At 39.3% G+C, this 19,273-nt stretch overlaps 1 protein-coding gene across 1 annotated transcript in view; it reads left to right on the top strand.

Moving 5' to 3' along the window:
• Nucleotides 1-1,128: 1,128 nt before the first annotated feature.
• KANSL1 (KAT8 regulatory NSL complex subunit 1) overlaps nucleotides 1,129-19,273 on the top strand; it is a 179,888-nt gene continuing 161,743 nt past the window's right edge. The window contains 1 exon segment of the mRNA XM_030296161.2: nucleotides 1,129-1,271. The gene's annotated coding sequence lies outside the window, so the exon portion shown is untranslated.

Below are 19,273 nucleotides of genomic sequence, written 5' to 3'. Positions count from 1 at the left end.
ACCCTAACAATGGGGATGGGGCCGAAGGAGTCGCCCCTCAGCGGGAAGGTGGGGGGGGGCTAGGTTTGGGACTAGGGTCCAAGGTGGGGGGAGGGGTGGGAACTCGGGCTCTCCCCTTTCTCTTCTCCCCTTGGCTTTTGCGGTGAGGATCTTGGAGGGGCTATTAAACCCTCCTGAGACTTGGGTCAAGAGTCAAACTCCCCCCCACCCCCCGCCCCGACTCCGCCCTCCCCCCAAATCCGATGAGCGGTGAGGAAAGTGATGCCAAGTCTTCGAAGCAGAAGTGACAAGCGCATAGCAAGAACAAATCTACTCCAGAGGTTTTTATTTTTAATTTTTCTTAAGAAATCAGGGTACTGTAGCCTTTGATTTCTCAAAATTTATTTTTGCGGGGTGGGGGTGCTGGTTTTTTTTTGTTTTGTTTTTTTTTGTCTTTGTTTTTTTTGTTTTTGTCCCTGCTCGGGCAAGCCTCCATTTTAAGCGAAACAGTAACTGGTTAAGCTGGAATTTTCATCCAGGCCTAGGACTTGAACAAGGATCCGACAAGAGGTCATTTAATCGATCTTCCTTCCTCCACATAAACTTGCCTGCTCTCCATCCTTAAAATTAAGTTGTTTGGTCTGCTTTTAAAGATCCCTAGGAAAGAAGGGCCTTTTATTTGCTTGCAGCACTTAAGTCAAGAATAGATTTTTCATGTAGAATGGGCTCTGAAACTTAAATTTCATAAAATTTAGGACCATCAGGATGATCAGAGAGGTTTTAATTTATTGGATAAAATTAAATGTGGCAAGGGTCTTTTTAGATGGTCCGTTAACAAATCACTTTTCAATAGTGTTTTTGAAGTACCCTGGATAATCATTTTTTCCTCTGGGTTTTTGGTTTTCCAATTATTTATTTGATAAGCAATTTTATGTTATCTAAAGTGTTACACATTTAATCCACATTTTATGTAAAATACATTTCTGCATATAGATGGGATATACATACACACATTTGCCCTTTTCTAAGCGGACTGTGTTTTGTACATCTTTTTAGGATGGTGAGGCAAATAGTACTTTGAATTTCTGTCCAGATAGCTTAAACTGTTGGCTTCTTGATTAGTTTTTAGTCTCACTGAAAGTCCTCTCTTTCAGATACCTTCTTGAAACAAAAAATTTTCCTACCTGCTCATACTTGGTGGCTGAGGGACTACAGAGATTCCCTTCTTGCTCATTTCTGAGTATTGTCTGAACTCTTCTGACACTATGACTGCTCTTTGGATGCCTCTCAAGGTAAGATGTGTTGTTTTTAAAATTAAAGTTCTCATTTTATTTTTTTTCTTTAGAATTGAGAATATTCTAAAATCCTTGAATTTGCAGCTCTTCAGCCCTCTTGTCTGACACTCCTTTCCCTTCCAGAACTCCTATTGTGTGTGCTTCCAGGACTGATTAGTTACTCCTTACTTTGGCTACTTACTGTTCTTGATTATTGGTGTTAAAGTATTAGGGAAGTTCTCAGATTAACTTCCATTATAATGATGTGTTTACTTTTTAACTTTAAATCATGACAACCCACACACAGTTGTAAAAATTCTGTTCCAATCTCATAGGTTGGATTGACAGTCAAACATCCAGGTCTACTTTCAAACAGGTACTTTAGAGTCATAGGTACTAGGGTGTGTCCCACTGTTGCAAATCTGTAGCTGATTCATGTGTTACAAAAGATGTGTCATTAACCATTTGTTTACTCTGAAACTTCATATAGTAAGTAGATGAGAACGTTCTAAGACCTGTTGGTTTACCTGTACTCTGTTGGAGGGTTCTCCTACTGCCCCCTGGTCCTGTGCATTTGAATTTACACTATTTTTCTCAAACGGGTAGCACTTTGTGTCGAGTTTCATCTCACAAGATAAATTTCTTGGGTGGTGTGGCTAGATGATCTTGAGATGAAAAAGCCCTCATTGATAATCATGGTCCTCCAGTCTCTTGGTTCCTTCTATCTCTTGTACATAGGTGGTCAAAGGACTTTGCGTTAGGACTAAACAGAGGGTAAAGCTTAAGACATATGTAGGGAGGAAAATGGGAGGAATGATGGAGAGAGAAAGGTAAGGAATGATGGATACCCTCTGCCAGCTTTACCAGGTGGCACAGGTTGCCTTCCTTTCGAGCTAGATCCTAGTGTAGTTGAGACTATTGTGTGGTGGTCTGCCCTGTGGAATTCCAAGTTAATGCAGTGGATAAATCAGAGAATAATGCAGTCTGTGTAACTAAATATTTAGACTGAGGGAAATCTTTAGGTCAATGTAGACTGAATTCTCATCTTCATTTACGTTCCAGCTGCTATTGTTGGATAATGAGTGCTTATATTAGTATAAAGGAAGCCAAAGTGACACTGTTGCCAGCCATTCTCTTTGTAGAGTTGGAGGGGTTGCATGGGGAATCCAGCCAGCAGTCCTGAACCCATGAGAATTAGAGGACCTTGTACAAGAGTATTTTTCTTTGGCACCGAGTGTTTAGTGCCAGGACCTGGTGGCCCCTATTATCTTCAGGAAGTAGGCAAGGGGCTATGAATGGGTACCAGTTCTCTAGAAACCTAAGGAAATTGAGACCCAATATATCAGATTTTATTTTACAGTCACCTTAGTTTTAACTAAGCTATTAGGTAGTTAGAGGCCTGGTTTTGAGGATGTATATGATGTTTAAAATGTTAACTCTAAATCGCTGAACCTGGTGTGTTACAATATAGTCCCACAGCAACCTCTGAAGTTGTACGAAAGGCCTCTGGCTTGGCAGGCAAACAGAATGGAAGTGAGCGTTCCATACTGTGTGAGTTACCACCTGTTACCTACTGTGTGGCTGCCTTAATCTTATGTCCCTCACCAGTTCTTTGATCACTGGAAGACCTCTTTTGAGTCTAAACAAATTTGTTTTCTATCATTCTCCTATTCCTTTTATTACTTAAAACAAAACAAAAACAAACCATCTTGAAAGCTATAGTGTTTGATCTGGGCAGGAAAAAAAGGGCAGCTTTTGGGAAGAAGAGGATGACGTTGAATTTGAAGGATAGAAAATAAAAAAGGGAGAGAGAACTCTCTCTTTTGTTGTGAATGTCCTTAAAATGTTTCTGAGATATATTTTCAAATTACAGCTGCTTATTTTTAAGTAAAAAAAAAAAAAAAAATGGTCGGCTAATTAAAATGTATACTTTGGAAACAAAATGTTTGTTTCTTATAGCTCATATATTTTGTTTCTGATTGTCATATTTCAGAATGAACTCCAGTTGTATCAGGCATTACTTACATGTTAGACCTGAGTATGTGCTTGTTTCCATGCATTTAGAAAATAGCGCCAATACGCACCCTTTTCACCAACCAAAGTACCAAAGGAAAGATAACAAAAGGAAAAGAATGCCAAACAAAAACTCCTCAAGGCAATTAAGGCACTGTTGTTAATTAGAAATTACTATGGAGTGGTGCCTGGGTGGCTCAGTTGATTGGGTGGCCAGCTCTTTTTTTCGGCTCAGGTCATGATCTGTTTGTGGGATCAAGTCCCGACTCAGGCTCTGTGCTGATAGCTGGGAGCCTGCTTGGGATTCTCTCTCTCTCTCTTTCTCCCTCTCTGCCCCTCTCCAGCTCGTGCACATGCTCTCTCTCTTTCTCAAAATAAATAAACTTAAAAAAAAAAATGGGGCGCCTGGGTGGCTCAGTCACTTGGGCGTCTGACTTCGGTTCACGTCATGATCTCATGGCTTGAGGGTTTGAGCTCCATGTCGGGCTCTGTGCTGACACCTCAGAGCCTGGAGCCTGCTTCGGATTCTGTGTGTGTGTGTCTCTCTTCCTGCCCCTCCCCCACTTGCGCTCTGTCTCTCTCTCTCTCTCTCTCTCTGAGATAAATAAATGTTAAAAAAAAAATTCCCATGGAGATTATGTACCCCTTTATATATATCAGGGATCTACAGCTTTTTCACTGCTAGCCATGACTAAGCACTATGGATGATGTTTGATGTTCCTAGGTCCAGTGGTCAGGGTTGGGACATGGGTGAGATGGGAAAGGAATGGAGAGGAGGGGGAGGAGAAATGGGCAAGTTGGAGAAAAGTGCAAAGAAAAGATGAGGGGCTGGGAGAAGAGCTGTATGGGCCCTGGCATGTGCTATGACACCACCATCACTTGCCTCAGGTTGCTTTACGGACTGCTGGTTGCCTTGTGTTTGAATTGTGATTGAACTATGATGGAAGCAAGTAAAAAGTATTCTTGACCAGGAGCGCCTGGGTGGCTCAGTCGGTTAAGCATCTGACTTCAGCTCTCACACTCCGTGAGTTCCAGCCCCACATTGGGCTCTGTGCTGAATGCTCAGAGCCTGGAGCCTGCTTCAGATTCTGTGTCTCCTTCTCTCCCTGCCCCTCCCCTGCTCATGCTCTGTCTCTCTGTGTCTCAAAAATAAATAAAAACATTAAAAAAAAATTTTTTTTTAAGTATTCTTGACCAGGGGCGCCTGGGTGGCTCAGTCGGTTAAGCGTCCAACTTCGACTCAGGTCATGATCTCACAGTTCGTGAGTTCGAGCCCCGCGTCGGGCTCTGTGCTGACAGCTCAGAGCCTGGAGCCTGCTTCACATTCTGTGTCTCCCTCTCTCTCTCTGCCCCTTCCCTGCTCATGCTCTGTCTCTCTCTGTCTCAAAAATAAATAAACATTAAAGTATTCTTGACCAAAGGGCAGAACTAAAATATAATTCAATATGATATGGAATGGTCTCCAAGATACATAGTTAAGTGATCAAAGCAAGATGCAGAATAGCATGTGTGCTATATTACCCTTTATGTGTTTTGGAGGAGAAAAAAGGAGAAAAGAAAATTTGTATTATCTCGGTGTATAAGCCCTTAAAAAAACTTTAGAAGAATAAACAAAATGGTGACTTTGGTTACCTGTTAAGTCTAGAAACTGGGCAGGTAGAGCACAGCGTGAGAAAGAGACTTCTTACTGTACTATATTTTTTATACTTTCTGATGTTTGTATCAAAATAAAAAAATTTAATACAAAATTTACAAAATCCTTCAAAAACAGTATCTCAGTTTTACATCTCTTCTCGTCCTGTGTCTGGAAGTCAGAGAAACAGCCAGGGCCACAGCTGAGAGAGCAGATGGCCTTTGAACAGTGGCTGAAGGGATATATATACACAAAGGGTACTGTCATCTAGGACACATATTCTCCTGAGATCTTGACGAATTTTCAACTTATAGATGTATATTTCTAGTATTGAATTGGAAGGTCAGGCCTTTACACGTTTTACTTGCTCTTAAAGTTTTAGTAAAAAGATTTTCTTTGTTTACTCCTTCATGTTGGTAGTTAGATACACTATCATGTTCTTGGCTGTGTGATCTTAAAAGATTTTCTTTGTTTACTCCTTCATGTTGGTAGTTAGATACACTATCATGTTCTTGGCTGTGTGATCTTAGGCAATTTCTTAACCTCTCTGAGATTCAGAGTCTTTCTTTGTATTGGAAATAATATTAACATTGCTGTGTATATCATAGCTATAAAGGCCATGGTATCTGACTTAGTGAACTACTACTGTTATTACAATAATTATTATTAATAATAGTTCCTTATAGCCTGGTGGTAAGAGTGGGGGCTCTCGCTGATGTTGGGCAAGTTCCTTTACCTCTTAGAGCCTTGGTGTCCTCATCTGTATAGAGGGTATAATTACAGTATCTAGATCCCACGGTGGACTTCAGAAGAACTAAGAGTTTGCTGTTGCAAAATTCTTAGAAAAACACTTGGTGTGTGCTCACTAAACATGAGCTGCTAATTTTCTTTATGATATCTGTTTGCTAGGGCTGCCATAACAAAGTGCCACAAATTAAGTGGCGTAAACAACAGAAATGTATTGTGTCTCAGTTCTGGAGGCTAGAAGTCTGAGGGCAGGAACGTGCTCCCTCTGAAGGTGCTAGGGCAGGATCTGTTCAGGCCTCTTCTAGCTTCTGTTCAGGCCTCTTCCAGCTTCTGGTAGTTCCTTGGTTTGTGGCCACATGACTTCAGTCTTTATACAGAGTTCTCCCTGTGTGCATGTCTTTGTGTTTAAAATTTCTCCTTTTAAAAAGGATAACAGTCATACTGGATTAAGGCCCACCCCAATGGCCTCATTTTAACTTGATCACTTCTGTAAAGACCCTATTTCCAGTTTTGCTGTAGTGGGCATCAGGAGTCCAAAATCTCTTTTGGGGGCATACACTTCAACCCATAACAACATCCAGTAGCCTTGTCAGCCCCACAGACTTTCGTCCCTCATCATGGGTGACAGACCCTCAGACCCTCAACAACTATCTATACATAGGAAATGAAAATTTTGGTGCAAATTGGGAACATGATTTAAAGAAGTAGATTATTTCCTTAGGCTTCTCATGGATTTATCTTTATTATGTATAGATTTTTGTTACCATTGAAACTTTAGGTTTATATAAAATCAAAATTTTACAAGGTTAGATTATTTTTTTTTAAACCGAGTAAAATTCTGATTTGAAAAATTAAGGTCAAGACTACAGTCTTGCTCTCCATGTCTCATCCTTTGTGGAAATTGATATTTGGGATTTCCTTAGGCCCATGTGTCTGTCTCTAGGTGTTTGGGAGCTAAGGATACCCAGTAATGTGGAATTAACAGCCTCCTCACTGTGTTTTCTATGCAATCAGATGCCATATTTGAAGAAGCTGGCGTGGTTATCCTCTAACATTTGGCTTCAAACTGTCGTTTTTGGGTAGACAGAATGGGTCCCCCCAGGAATAGCAAGACCTTGAGCAAGTTCCTCCTGTGGCTTGACTGATTTGGTTAGTCCTCTGCTTCCATTCCTCTCCTATTTGCCGTTAGGGTAAAGTTCAAACTTTTTAACGTAGGATGTAGACCTCTGATGATCTAGCTGCTGCCAACCTGTTTTGTTTTTAAACCTTACTTTTCGCCACTGGCCTGTATGCACCTTTGTTTAATGATTTCCTTCTCCTGAAACGTCTAGTGCTAAGACTTAAAAAGTTAACATTGAGGTGAAAATTTTTCTAAAGGTGTTACATGCTTCTCTGCCTCCTTAAAGGAAGCACCTTGAACAAAATTATGTCTTTTAATAATAATCCAGAATTATGAAACATCCTCACTATGCCTAGCAGTTACTGTACTGGGCTAAAATATAATGTGCCTTTAGAGACCAAAAAAATATACTGTATAAGTGAGTGGACTAGTGTGTATGTATTACATACTCTGGGGTTATTCTTTTTCTTTTTTTTTTTTGGGGGGGGGTTATTCTTTTTCAAATTTTATTTTATTTTTTATTTTAAGTAATCTCTACACCCAACGTGGGGTTTGAACTCATGACCCTGAGATCGGGAGTTGCATGCTCTTCTGGCTGAGCCAGCGGGGCATCCACTCTTGGGTTATTTTCTATATTCTTTTGTCTATTGTCATCTACTTTCATGACTTCCTACCTTAGTGTCAGGCAGTTATTGTCCTTGTTCTTGTTCCAGCCTCCAGCAGCTCTCCCTGCTAGTTTAATGCTTTCTTTCTGTAGTAGGTTGGGATACTGGCAAACTAAGCTTATATAAATTATTTGCCAAGGAAAAGTAAATAGATCTTTAGTGATAGCTGGAAGGACTTTGCTATAGATAAAATATATGAAGAGTGACAAGTTTTTGGCAGCCTGGTTTTGCTTTTGTGCATTTTATGGAGAGGAAGCATCCATTGCTTTTATCAGATTTTTACAGTGCTCTGGGACTGTTCTGGATAAATACGTATTATGAAATTGCTTTGTGAGTTGTCATCAGAGGCTGGTTCCTAAATTCCTTCTCCTATCTCCCTACCCTGAAGAGAAGGAGTTCATAGTGTTGGGTAATTGTTTGAACTATGGGAGGAAGAGCCATTCATCTAGGCCAGAGAGTGCTGATGAGGCCTAGGCAGACCACCAGAGGTAGGGGCTGGAGTTGGGGAGAAGTCAGGTAGAGAGTAGGAGAGCAGTGCTGGGCCTTGTTGACTGGTTTGCTCTGGAGGACAAAGAGTAGCCATCGTAATTCTGGAAGCTCAAAAAATTATACAGGTACTTGACTTGAAGAGATTGAAAAATACTATCTTTTAAAAAAATTATCTTTTTATTCTGGACAGCCTAGTGATTTAAGTTTTTGCTGGATTTTTTTCTTCCTTAGAAATCATCTTGTGAAATGTTTCCGCCTAGATTGTAATTTGATAAGTGAGGCAGCCAGATGAGAGTGGAAACAGGGCTAAAAGAATCAAATAAAACATTTTAATTAACATTATCATTCCGGAAGCATCTTACTGTGGGGGCTTCTTTGGAAGTCAGACAGCTAGCTGCCTTGCTTATAAAGGAAATCGCCCTTCCCCCAGTGACTTTGTCTCTTGGGTCAGAGAGCACACAAAGCCTATCAGGGAAGAAGCCCTCTCGGGTCCACTGTCCCTGTGTCTGTCTTTGCCTCTTCCCATGCTAGGCCCACCCCTCTGGCCGCTTGAGCTATTTTCTTCCTCCTTGTAGGGACCTCTGGCTGTCAGTCGTCTCTTTTCCCAACCAATTTTCAGCCTCCCGTGCCCTGTCGGCTCCTGTTCTTCAGCTTATAAATACATTCAAGTCTCTTACTTTTTAAGAATACAAAACCCTACACTATAACCATTGGTTCTTGGCTAGATTCTACCTATGAGTTCCCTTACATGTTCATCTCTGTTGCCAAATTCAGAGGATCCCTTTTGGCCATCTTCTGAGACCTCCTTGTAGTCTCTGACACTGTGGATCGTCCCCCCTGGTGGTGGTGGTCCCTCCTGGCCTCTTGTCTTCATTTCTGAGAAGCAGTGTAGAAGAGTGACACAGGACATGGACTCTGGATTCAGAATCCTAGATTCAGATCTCAGCTCTTCCACTTATTGTATTACCTTGAAAAAATTATTTAATGTCTCTGTGCCTCAGTTACCTCATCTGAAAAATGGGAAAAATAATAAAAATAATAGCACCTCCCTCAGAGGACTGTTGTGAGGAGGAAATGAGTTAATACATGGAAAGCACATGGAGGGGTGCTTGACACAGAGTAAAGTACAGATGATGTGACTTCAGCCTCTTTCTGGATCATTGTCATCTCTGGCTGCTCTGTTTTCTTTGTGGACTCTTTTCTTCTTTTGCATCACTGTTTGCCTTAGCTTGGCCCTCTCTCCTCTTACCCTTTGCATTTTCTCGGGGACATTTTAAGAGCAGTTTTTGTCTCATTCACCATCCATATAGTGATGATTTGCAAATGTATTTTTTCTACATATAAATGGTCTTCTTATCTCTGATCCCCTACACGCAGCTGCCTCCTGGACATCTCTACTTGGCTGTCCCATGTTCACTTCCAAATGACCTAATCAGGGGCACCTGAGTGGCTCACTTGGTTAAGTGTCTGACTCTTGATCTCAACTCAGGTCTTGATCTCAGGGTTGTGAGTTCAAGCCCTGCATTGGGCTCTGGCTGGGCGTGGAGCCTACTTTAAAAAAAAAAAAAAAAAAAAAAGACCTAATCAACTACTCCCCCCTGGTCCAACCTCTTCCCATTTTCGTGTCCCTGTGAGTGGTACCATCACTCACCCAGTCACCCAAGTCAGGATTCCTCCTTGTGGCATAATGGTCACCATGTTCTTGAGATCCTAGCTCACAATGTTTTCTTAGTCTCCTCCACTTCTCTCTCCTGAGTTCAGACCATTGTCACCCTTTGCCTGCATGACCTCTGTCACCTTATGATCATTCTACTTGACTGCCTTCTGTCTTCCAAGTTGCCGCCAGTGTGATCCTTATAAAATATCAATCTCATCATCTCATCATATGCCTGATCTAGGTAGAATTCAAATGCTTTTGCCAAGCGTCCAGGCCCTGGTGATCTGGCCCCTGCCAGATCACCTGTCTCCTTTCTGAGCACCCTGAACTCAATGGTGCTGAATTGCTTGCAGTTCTTTCTGTGCATCTTACTGCTCCTTTGCCCCTGGGCCTTTACATAAGCAGTTGCTTCTGTTTAAAGTGACTTCTGCCCTGTTGTAGAAACTTAGTTCTCCCAGTTCTTTAATAACAGTGATGATAATAACAGTAACAGCATAGTAGCTGACACGGACAGCTTCCTGTGTCCCCAGGCATTGCCTTTGGGTGTGTGTGCACATAGCTGGCACTTCTGTTGTACAGTGATTGCAGGTTTACTTCTCACACCCATCTAGCTTCCAAGTCCTTTGAGAGTAGGGCTTGAGTCTTGTCTTTTACTATCACAGCTTGCTGTTTATGGCACTTGGTGAGTGAGTGTATGTTGAACGGATGGTCTAAGGACTACATTGCCCCGTTGAAGTACTTCTTTAGGAGGGTATCAATCAAAAAGCTGAGTTAGTCACATACATTCGCCAGTCCTAGCCTTACCCTTTGGAAATGTAGGACCCAGCTTGTTGGGTGTAAGCAGCTGAGTAACTTGGAATAAGAATTGCAAGGAAGTTTTTGTTTTAAATTTCCACTGAATGGGACATAGGTGTTTTTGTTTTCTTAGTTTTGCTTTTGAAAAAGAGATCAATTTGCTGACAAGCCAGTGTCACCTGGTAACTAGAATGTTTTCACATTATTAGAATAAAGTATAGGAAAATGAATATTATTTAGGCTTGTGATATTCCAACCACGTAGTGTATTTGGTAGTGAACTGATTAGAATTCTTTTTTTTTTTTTTTTTTAATTTTTTTTTTTTTTTCAACGTTTATTTATTTTTGGGACAGAGAGAGACAGAGCATGAACGGGGGAGGGGCAGAGAGAGAGGGAGACACAGCATCGGAAGCAGGCTCCAGGCTCTGAGCCATCAGCCCAGAGCCCGACGCGGGGCTCGAACTCACATACCGCGAGATCGTGACCTGGCTGAAGTCGGACGCTTAACCGACTGCGCCACCCAGGCGCCCCTAGAATTCTTTATTAGTGATCAGGTGTCCCCTCCCTCCTTTTTCATCAGTGCTCTGTTGAGTTTAGACACAGAACTGTTTTATCACTGTATAAAAACTGTGTTTTTAGCAACAATCCAGAATATGGACAAGCTTATATGTTTGACTCTTGAACAATGCAGGAGTTAGGGGCGCCAACCCTGTACAAAGATCCACATATAACTTTTGACTCCCCCACAATTTATTAATAGCCTACCATTGACTGGAGCCTTACCAATAACATGAACAGTTCATTAACATGTATTTTCTATGTTACATGTATTCTGTACTGCATTCTTAGAGTAAGGTAAGCCAGGGAAAATAAAATGTTATTAAGAAGATCATAAAAGAAAATACATTTACATTTACAGTACTTTACTGTATCAGTATTATCAGTTTACATTGTCTCTTTATAAGATGAATCATGTATCTGTCAGTATCTATGTCAATATTGTCTTATATGACAAAATACTGCAGGTGTTACATATATTACTAATAGTAGACATCAAAAATGAAAAGATAATGTACAGTCTGTGTGTATGTAAGTTCGATAAATTTTAAGTTTTATAGTTCATATATATTTTGTGGTAGTGATAAAATAGACAGTATCTATATACATTTTATGCATTCATGATATACCCTAACATTTTATTTATTTTTTAATGTTTCTAGACTACGTGGCTCCTCTGCCAGTTTTTTTAAATTGTCACAAATTTCCAAAAATTTTTCCAATATATTTATTGAAGGCAGTCTATGTATAAATGGATTCACGAACTTCAAACTCTTGGTCAAGGGTCAACTGTGGTTGTAGCCTGTTATCTAGGTTTTGATCATGTAGTAATTTTTTGGCCAGCAGGGGGAGCCGAAGTCACTGATATGTGACTGCATCACCAGTTTTCAAAGTTTGTTATGCCAAAGGAAAGTAAGAAAAGCCTTACTGACAAAGAATTAGTCAGAGTTCACAAGGAAGAAATACAACTGCCAAGAGGCATATAAGAAACATATTTATTCTGAAGTAATCAAAGGAATGCAGATTAAAATGATATACTTTTTTTTTTTTTTTTTGAGTAAACTCTACCCCCACTGTGGGGCTCAAACTCATGACCCCCAAGACTAGAGGCACAACTCTACTCACTGAGCCAGCCAGGTGCCCCATAGAGTTGTTTTTTTTTTTTAACCTATCAAATTGGCAATTGAACTATGTCGTCAATGGTAGTAAAGGGGCAGTCTCCAAAACTGCTAGTGAAGTGTGCATTGGGCCCAATTTTTCTGGAAGGTATTTTGGCAACATGTATCGAAAAACCTAAAGGTGTTCTTTAACTTAGTTATTCTACTAGGAATTTACCTTAAGAGGGAGAAAAATAGAGATATACAGAAAGATTTGTGAACAAAGGTATTCATTGTAGCACTATTTATACTGGGGAGGACTGAGAATAAACTTGAATGAGCAGTGAGATTAATCGGCACATTATGGCATATTTAAGGATGGATGATTATACAACCATAAAACAGTGTTTTTGAAAATTTAATGTCTTAGAATGTTGAGTGTGTGATAAATGAAAAATTCAGTGTATAGAGCTATGTAAGGATTCTAAATGTATAAAAGATAAAGAAAAATATAAAAACACATATAAATAAAAGAATGAAAAGAACTATAGCAACAGACCTCACTGAGTCTGTTAGACAGAGGTCATTAGCCAGTTATTCTGTCACCAAGACATGTTTTGAGGTGAGGCATTGTTACCTTATAAGCCATTAACCCCAGAGATTTAGGGCCTCACTTAAGGTATCACTTGTATCCTGTAGGACCCCAGAATGGACTTAATATACATAAGTTTATGCACTTCCTGAGTATTCTTAACCCTAAATCCCTCTTGGTGATAACACATTCCACACATTTCTTTTTATTTATTGTGGACAAAAAGACTACCTTTTGAAGTTTAAAAGCTTAGTTTATTGTACTGAGATCTAGTGAATAAATTAGTATATTTGCCATATTGATACATTTTCAGATTTTGGTCATAGTGCCCTTGGCTTTCATGTTTCTCCGTTGAAGATGATTGATTTTAAGGTGTAATCTCTGGTGAAACCTCCTTCAGCCTCTTAGTCATTCTGTTTACACTTTGGATCCTTGTTAGCATTGCTTTGCCTTTCCGGATTTATGGTAACCAGTCAGAACTACATTTTGAGATATAGCCAAATTATTATTTGCTAGAAAGATAGGAAAATATGTTCTGTTTTTAGTCTTTTCCTTAACAACCCCTCCCCATCCCTTCCTCCGCCTTTGCACAGAACATCACAGTATCTTTAGGGGAACATTCTATAATTATTCAAAAATTCATTTTTTTGACTGGAAGCCATGAATTCTTTGGGGACAACTTAGGTTTTTTCCCTGTAGGTGCCTTACTTTCCATTTGTCCATGCTGTAATAATACCTGCCATTCTCTTGCCTGTGGTATCTTAGCTTCCTCTATCTCACTGGGCTCTTAGAGGTAATTCAGGGTAAGAATCACCTTTTTAGTTAGGTCTGATGGTCAGAAAGCTTGACCTTATGTTGAGTTGAAATGTGCTCCTTCTGCAATTTCCACTTTGGGCCCAATTTTGTCCACACAGGAACTGCAGCTCTAGTTTCTCTTCTGCTGGACAGATCTTTTAGATATTTGGACAACTTTCAGGCTTGCCAACGTATTCTCTAAGCTGAAAATAAATCCCAGGTTTTGCAAATGTTTCTCATTTGATACACTTAAAACTCCTTTCCACCTCTCCGTTCCCTTATTTTTACAGCTCTGTATTATTTCACTATCAGGGAGCTCGTCATTCCATCTGCAAAATGGGGAATTTCCTCATGTCTTGAATATAATTCATTCAAATATCACATATAGCATTTCCAAAAATGCTACCTACGATCAGTCTTGTGCTTATACTTCTTCGTTTGGGGAGGTGCCTCAGCATCTCCCATAATATTCTGTCTAAATCACAACCTATCTATGGTAAATATTCACAATTTTGGAGTCACTCAGGCTTAAAAAAATGACCTTTTACTTAGAATCTTGTCAAGACTTTTATAAAAGCCCACATGAATTATATTCACATGCTTACTTTCTTCTCAGAGAATTTGGGTAGACTGGTATGGTGTGATTTCCTCTTTTAGAAGCTGTGATGTCTTTTCCTCAGAAGGTTATTCATGCTGATGTGTCTTCTGGTCCCATCCCCTGTTAGCAGTTTGCCAGCTCGGTCAATTTGAAGCTCGCAGCCAGCGCCCTTCTCTTGAGTACATGGGAGTTATATTGATGGCATGTTTCTGTTCATTTTTGTTCTGCAAATATATTTTGAGTGCCTAAATATGCCAGGAGTTGAGCAAGGGGCTGGATAAATGTTGATAAAGGAAACAGGTCTGGATTCCATCTTTCTGGTGCTTATAGGAGGTCACTCCTCTCATGACTATTGGCCAGTTAAGTTCTTCCCTGCAGTTTTATAATTTTATACTTACATTGTTTTAAAATGCAGAGGATACTTTGGGATTCCATGACTACCTAACATCTGATATATTAGTTTGGAAGCATCTGGTTTTTTTAATGATGAATTTGATAGGCTATCAGTTATTTATATGTCTTAAAGAGTAATTTAGAAATGGGGTTTTTTCCCTCAAAACTTCCTTAGTAAATAAATAGTGAAGCAAATTAAAGTTATCAGCTGTTTTGCTTTTATCACTGTCTATACCCTATTTATCAAGTGACCCATCCAGTCTTTATTTGGCATATTGTTTTTCATATATTTAAACCCCCTCTTTGTGGCTTTGCATTTTCTTGCAAGATTTTAATTGTTTTGCCCTCCGTATGTCTTAGTGCTCCTGCTCAGCTACAATTTATCATCTTTTGTTGCTTTTCCTCACTTTTTGTCCTTCTATTCTAAGTTTTTTCCTTCTTCCACTAGCCCCTTTCCTCCCCTTCCCCACCCCCAGACTAGTTAGCGATTCAAAATATAAACATTTCTACAAAATTTGGGTTGAGCTCCTAATTTTTTAATCCCTTGCGTTCAGGACAGTATTGTAAAGTCCATCTCTTTGTTTTGTATTACGCATTTGCTTCTTAATGTTAATTTTATCTAAAGTCTACATTTTTTTTTGCCAAAAATAGGGAACCATATAATACATTTTTTTTGATAAGCACATTTTTTTTATGAATGTGTTTAGGACAAGAAGAGGCTGGGCAGAAAGGAGAGGAGGCAGGGAGGTAAATGTATTCAATATAAACATTTAAAATTTTCCCTCACTCTACAGAATGTTGGTTAAGTGTGCTTTGTGTCTCTGTTCCTAGTGGGTCATAATATGTCTGTTCCTGATTATAATTTAGAACCAAGTTTTGTTATCTGTATATGTTGTAGGTTCTAATTATTTTTGGGAAAGCATTATTGTGTTACTTAAAATTTTCTATCAGTTCCCTCCCAAAGAAGTTTTGTGTTGTTAAACACATAGATTGTTGAACCCTACATTATTGTTATTTTTGTAGTTTTCGGGTTTCTGAATCATTGAGTGTTAGAGTTAAAAAGAAATCTTGGGGCACCTGGGTGGCTCAGTTGGTTGAGCGTCCAACTTTGGCTAAGGTCATGATCTCGCAATTTGTGAGTTCACGCCCAGCATCAGGCTCTGTGCTGACAGCTTGCTCAGAGCCTGGAGGCTGCTGCGAATTCTGTCTCCCTTTCCGCCTGCCCCTCCCCCGCTCACACTCTGTCTCTATCCCTCTCAAAAAATAAATAAACATTAAAAAAATTTTTTTTAAAAGAAACCTTGATTTAACTAGTCTAGCTCCGTTGTTTTCTACATCAAGACAGAGAGTGGTGCTGCCATTTCCCCAAAGTCACATAGGTACCTAGTGGCAGAGCTAGAACTTGAATGCCAGTTCAGCATTCATTTAATCAGTCTGACGATTGCTGGGGATAGACTTATATGCTAAACACATTTATATTGGAGCATATACAAACAAAAAAGAATTGTTGATTTATGGGGGGCGGGAGGGGGACAGATGATTAACCTGGCTTGGAAATGAGTTGACTGATCAGCATACTTTCTTGCTCAACATATACTCTTCCTCTCAGATCCTGGATCTGTGGATCAGGGTATCTTATTTATATTCCAAATAGTGCTGGGGATGACAATACCAAATTTTTTCTTCTTGAACTACCCATGTATAGAAGCCTTGCCAACCATCTGTTATAAAATTCTTAGGGCAGAGTATAATATTGTTGCTTTTGTTTTGAGCTTTTAAAATAGCAATACGTTCCAATCCTATCTCATTGAAGATGACTTTTCCAGGGGCGCCTGGGTGGCTTGGTCGGTTAAGCGTCCGACTTCGGCTCAGGTCATGATCTCACGGTCCGTGGGTTCAAGCCCCGTGTCGGGCTCTGTGCTGACAGCTCAGAGCCTGGAGCCTGTTTCAGATTCTGTGTCTCCCTCTCTCTGTGACCCTCCCCCGTTCATGCTCTGTCTCTCTCTGTCTCAAAAATAAATAAACGTTAAAAAAAAAAAAAAAAAGAAGATGACTTTTCCAGTAATAGGATTTTGTGTTCCTTAAACTCTTCACTCATTGAGGTTCTAGTTTGTATTTTCCTATAGATGACTGATTGTATTGCTGACATGTTGGGTCTTCCTCATTTCACTCTCATATTATTTAGAGTAAGTCAGGTTTGATGGGAACCACATTTTTTTCTTATGTATATTGCTGGTAATGAGTTTGCAACTGTAACATGAAGGCAAATTGGTGCTCTGAGGTAATCTCTTAAGGGGGAAAAATAAGTATGGCTTGCCTTCTCTTGACATTTTTGCAAGCGGTTCAGCATTTTTTTTTTTTTGAAAGTGAAATTGTTTAGAAATTAAGTATTATTTGGCTCTATCCATTTTTGTTTTTACAGCTTTATTGAAAGACGCTTCACATATAAAATTTACCCATTTAAAATGTACAGTTGTTTTCTTTTAGTGTATTCACATGCTTGTGCATCTGTCACAGATGCACCGTTCTAATTTTAGAACATTTTCAACTCCCCAGAAAGAAACCCTATATCTATTAGCAGTCACTCCCTATTCCCTTTTGTCCCTCAGCCCCTGACAATCACTAAGCTACTTTCTGTGTCTGTAATTTGCCTATATTGGACATTCAGATAAATAAAATCCTACAGTATGTGTTCTTTTGTGGCTGGCTTCTTTCACTTAGCATGTTTTCAAGGTTCATCTATGTGGTAGCATAGATCAATACTTTACTCATTTATTTTTATGGCTAAATAATATTCCAATGTATGGATATGCCTCATTTTGCTTATTGTTAATCGATTGGTGGGCTTTTGGGTTGTTTCTGTCTTTTGGCTATTATGAATAATGCCGCTATAAACATTCTTGTGTCAGTTTTTGTTTGGACACCTTTTTTGAGTCTATACCTAGGAGTAGAATTGCTAGGTTATATGGTAATTCTGTTTAACTTTTAAGGAACCACCAAACTTTTCCAAGGTAGATACACCCTTCTACATTCACACCTACAAATTTCTTCACATCCTTGTCAACATTTTTTTTTTTTAGGTTTATTTATTTTTGAGAGAGAGAGAGAGAGAGAGAGAGAGAGAATGTGAGCGCAAGTAGGGGAGGGGCAGAGAGAGAGACAAAGGGAGACACAGAGTCTGAAGCAGGCTCTAGGCTCTGAGCTATCAGCACCGAGCCCAACATGAGCCTCGAACTCAGGGACTGTGAGATCATGACCTGAGCTAAAGTCAGATGCTTAACTGACTGAGCCACACAGGCACTCCCCTTGTCAACATTATTAACTGTCTGTCATTTTGATTATAGCCATACTAGTAGATATAAAGTAGTAGCTCATGGCTTTGAACTTATTTTCCTGATGACTAATGATGATATGTTTTTATGTGTTTATTGGCTATTTGTAGGTCTCTGGAGAAATGTCTATTTCTGTCAAAACTCCCCCCCCCTTTTTTTTAAAGTTTATTTATTTATTTGGAGGGGGGAGAGGATTGGCAGAGAGAGAAGGAGAGAGAGAATGCTAGGCAGGCTCTGCGCTATTAGAGCAAAGTCTGACATGGGGCTCAGACTCATGAACGGTGAGACTACAACCTGAGCCGAAATCAGGAGTCAGTCAGATGCTTAACTGACTGAGCCACCTAGGCATCCCTGCCCTTTTTAAAAACTGGATTGTCTTTTTTATTGTTGAGTTATAAGATTTCTTCATATATTCTGGAAAGAAGTCCTTTGTCACATATGATTTTCAGATATTGTTTCCTATTCTGTGGGTTATGTTTTCACTTTCTTGATGGGGTCCTTTAATGCACAAAATGTATAATTCTCATGAAGTCCAAACTACGTGTTTTTTCTTCTTACTGTACTTTAGTGCTGAATCTAAAAATGAAGATTTTACCCTTGTTTTTCCTAGGAATTTTATGATTTTAGCTTTTAAATTTAGGTCTATGATCCATTTTGAGTTAATTTTTGTGTAAGGTGTGAGCTAGGGGTCCAGCTTCATTCCACTGCATGTGAATATCCAGTTATCCCTGCACTGTTTGCTGAAAAGACTACCTCCCATTCCCTTTTGAATTATTGTGGCGCTCTTGTCAAAAACCAATTGACTATGAATGTGAGGTCTTTTTTCTGGACTGTCAACAATACTTCATTGATCTATATGTCTGTCCTTATGCTGGTACCACACTGTCTTGATTTCTATGGCATTGAGTTAGATTTTGGAATCAGGAAGTGTGAGTCCTCCAACTTCATTCTTCCTTTTCAAGATTATTTTGGATATTCTGGGATTGATTTGAATCTATAGATCAATTTAGGGGGTAACTGCCAGCTTAATAATGTTAAATCTTCCAATCCATGAACATGGGATGTCTTTCCACTTAATTAGGACTTCTTTCACTTCTTTTGACAATTTTTGTCATTTTCAGAGTGCAAATTTTATAAATTTATTTCTAAGTATTTTATTCTTTTTGATGCTATTGTAGATAATTGTTTTTTATTTCATTTTCAAATTGTTCATTATTAGTGTATTGAAATACAACTGATATTTGTATAGTGGTCTTACATCTTATACTATTGATGGAGTTGTTTTCTAGCTCTAATAGTTTACTTGTGGGTTCCTTAAGGATTTTTTATATACAATATTATGTTATGTACAAATAGATTAATTTTACTTTTTCCTTTGTAACTTGAATGCTTTTTATTTATTTTTCTTGCCTAATTGCCCTGGCTAAAATCTGCAGTACAGTGTTGAATAAAAGTGGTGAGAGCTGACATCCTTGTTTTGTTCTTGATCTTAGAAAGTATTCAGTCTTTCTCCATTAACTGTGATGTTAGATGTGG

This window comes from Lynx canadensis, chromosome E1 (assembly GCF_007474595.2).
Source record: "Lynx canadensis isolate LIC74 chromosome E1, mLynCan4.pri.v2, whole genome shotgun sequence".
Taxonomy (NCBI): domain Eukaryota; kingdom Metazoa; phylum Chordata; class Mammalia; order Carnivora; family Felidae; genus Lynx; species Lynx canadensis.
This window is presented reverse-complemented; position numbering and strand designations above follow the sequence as displayed.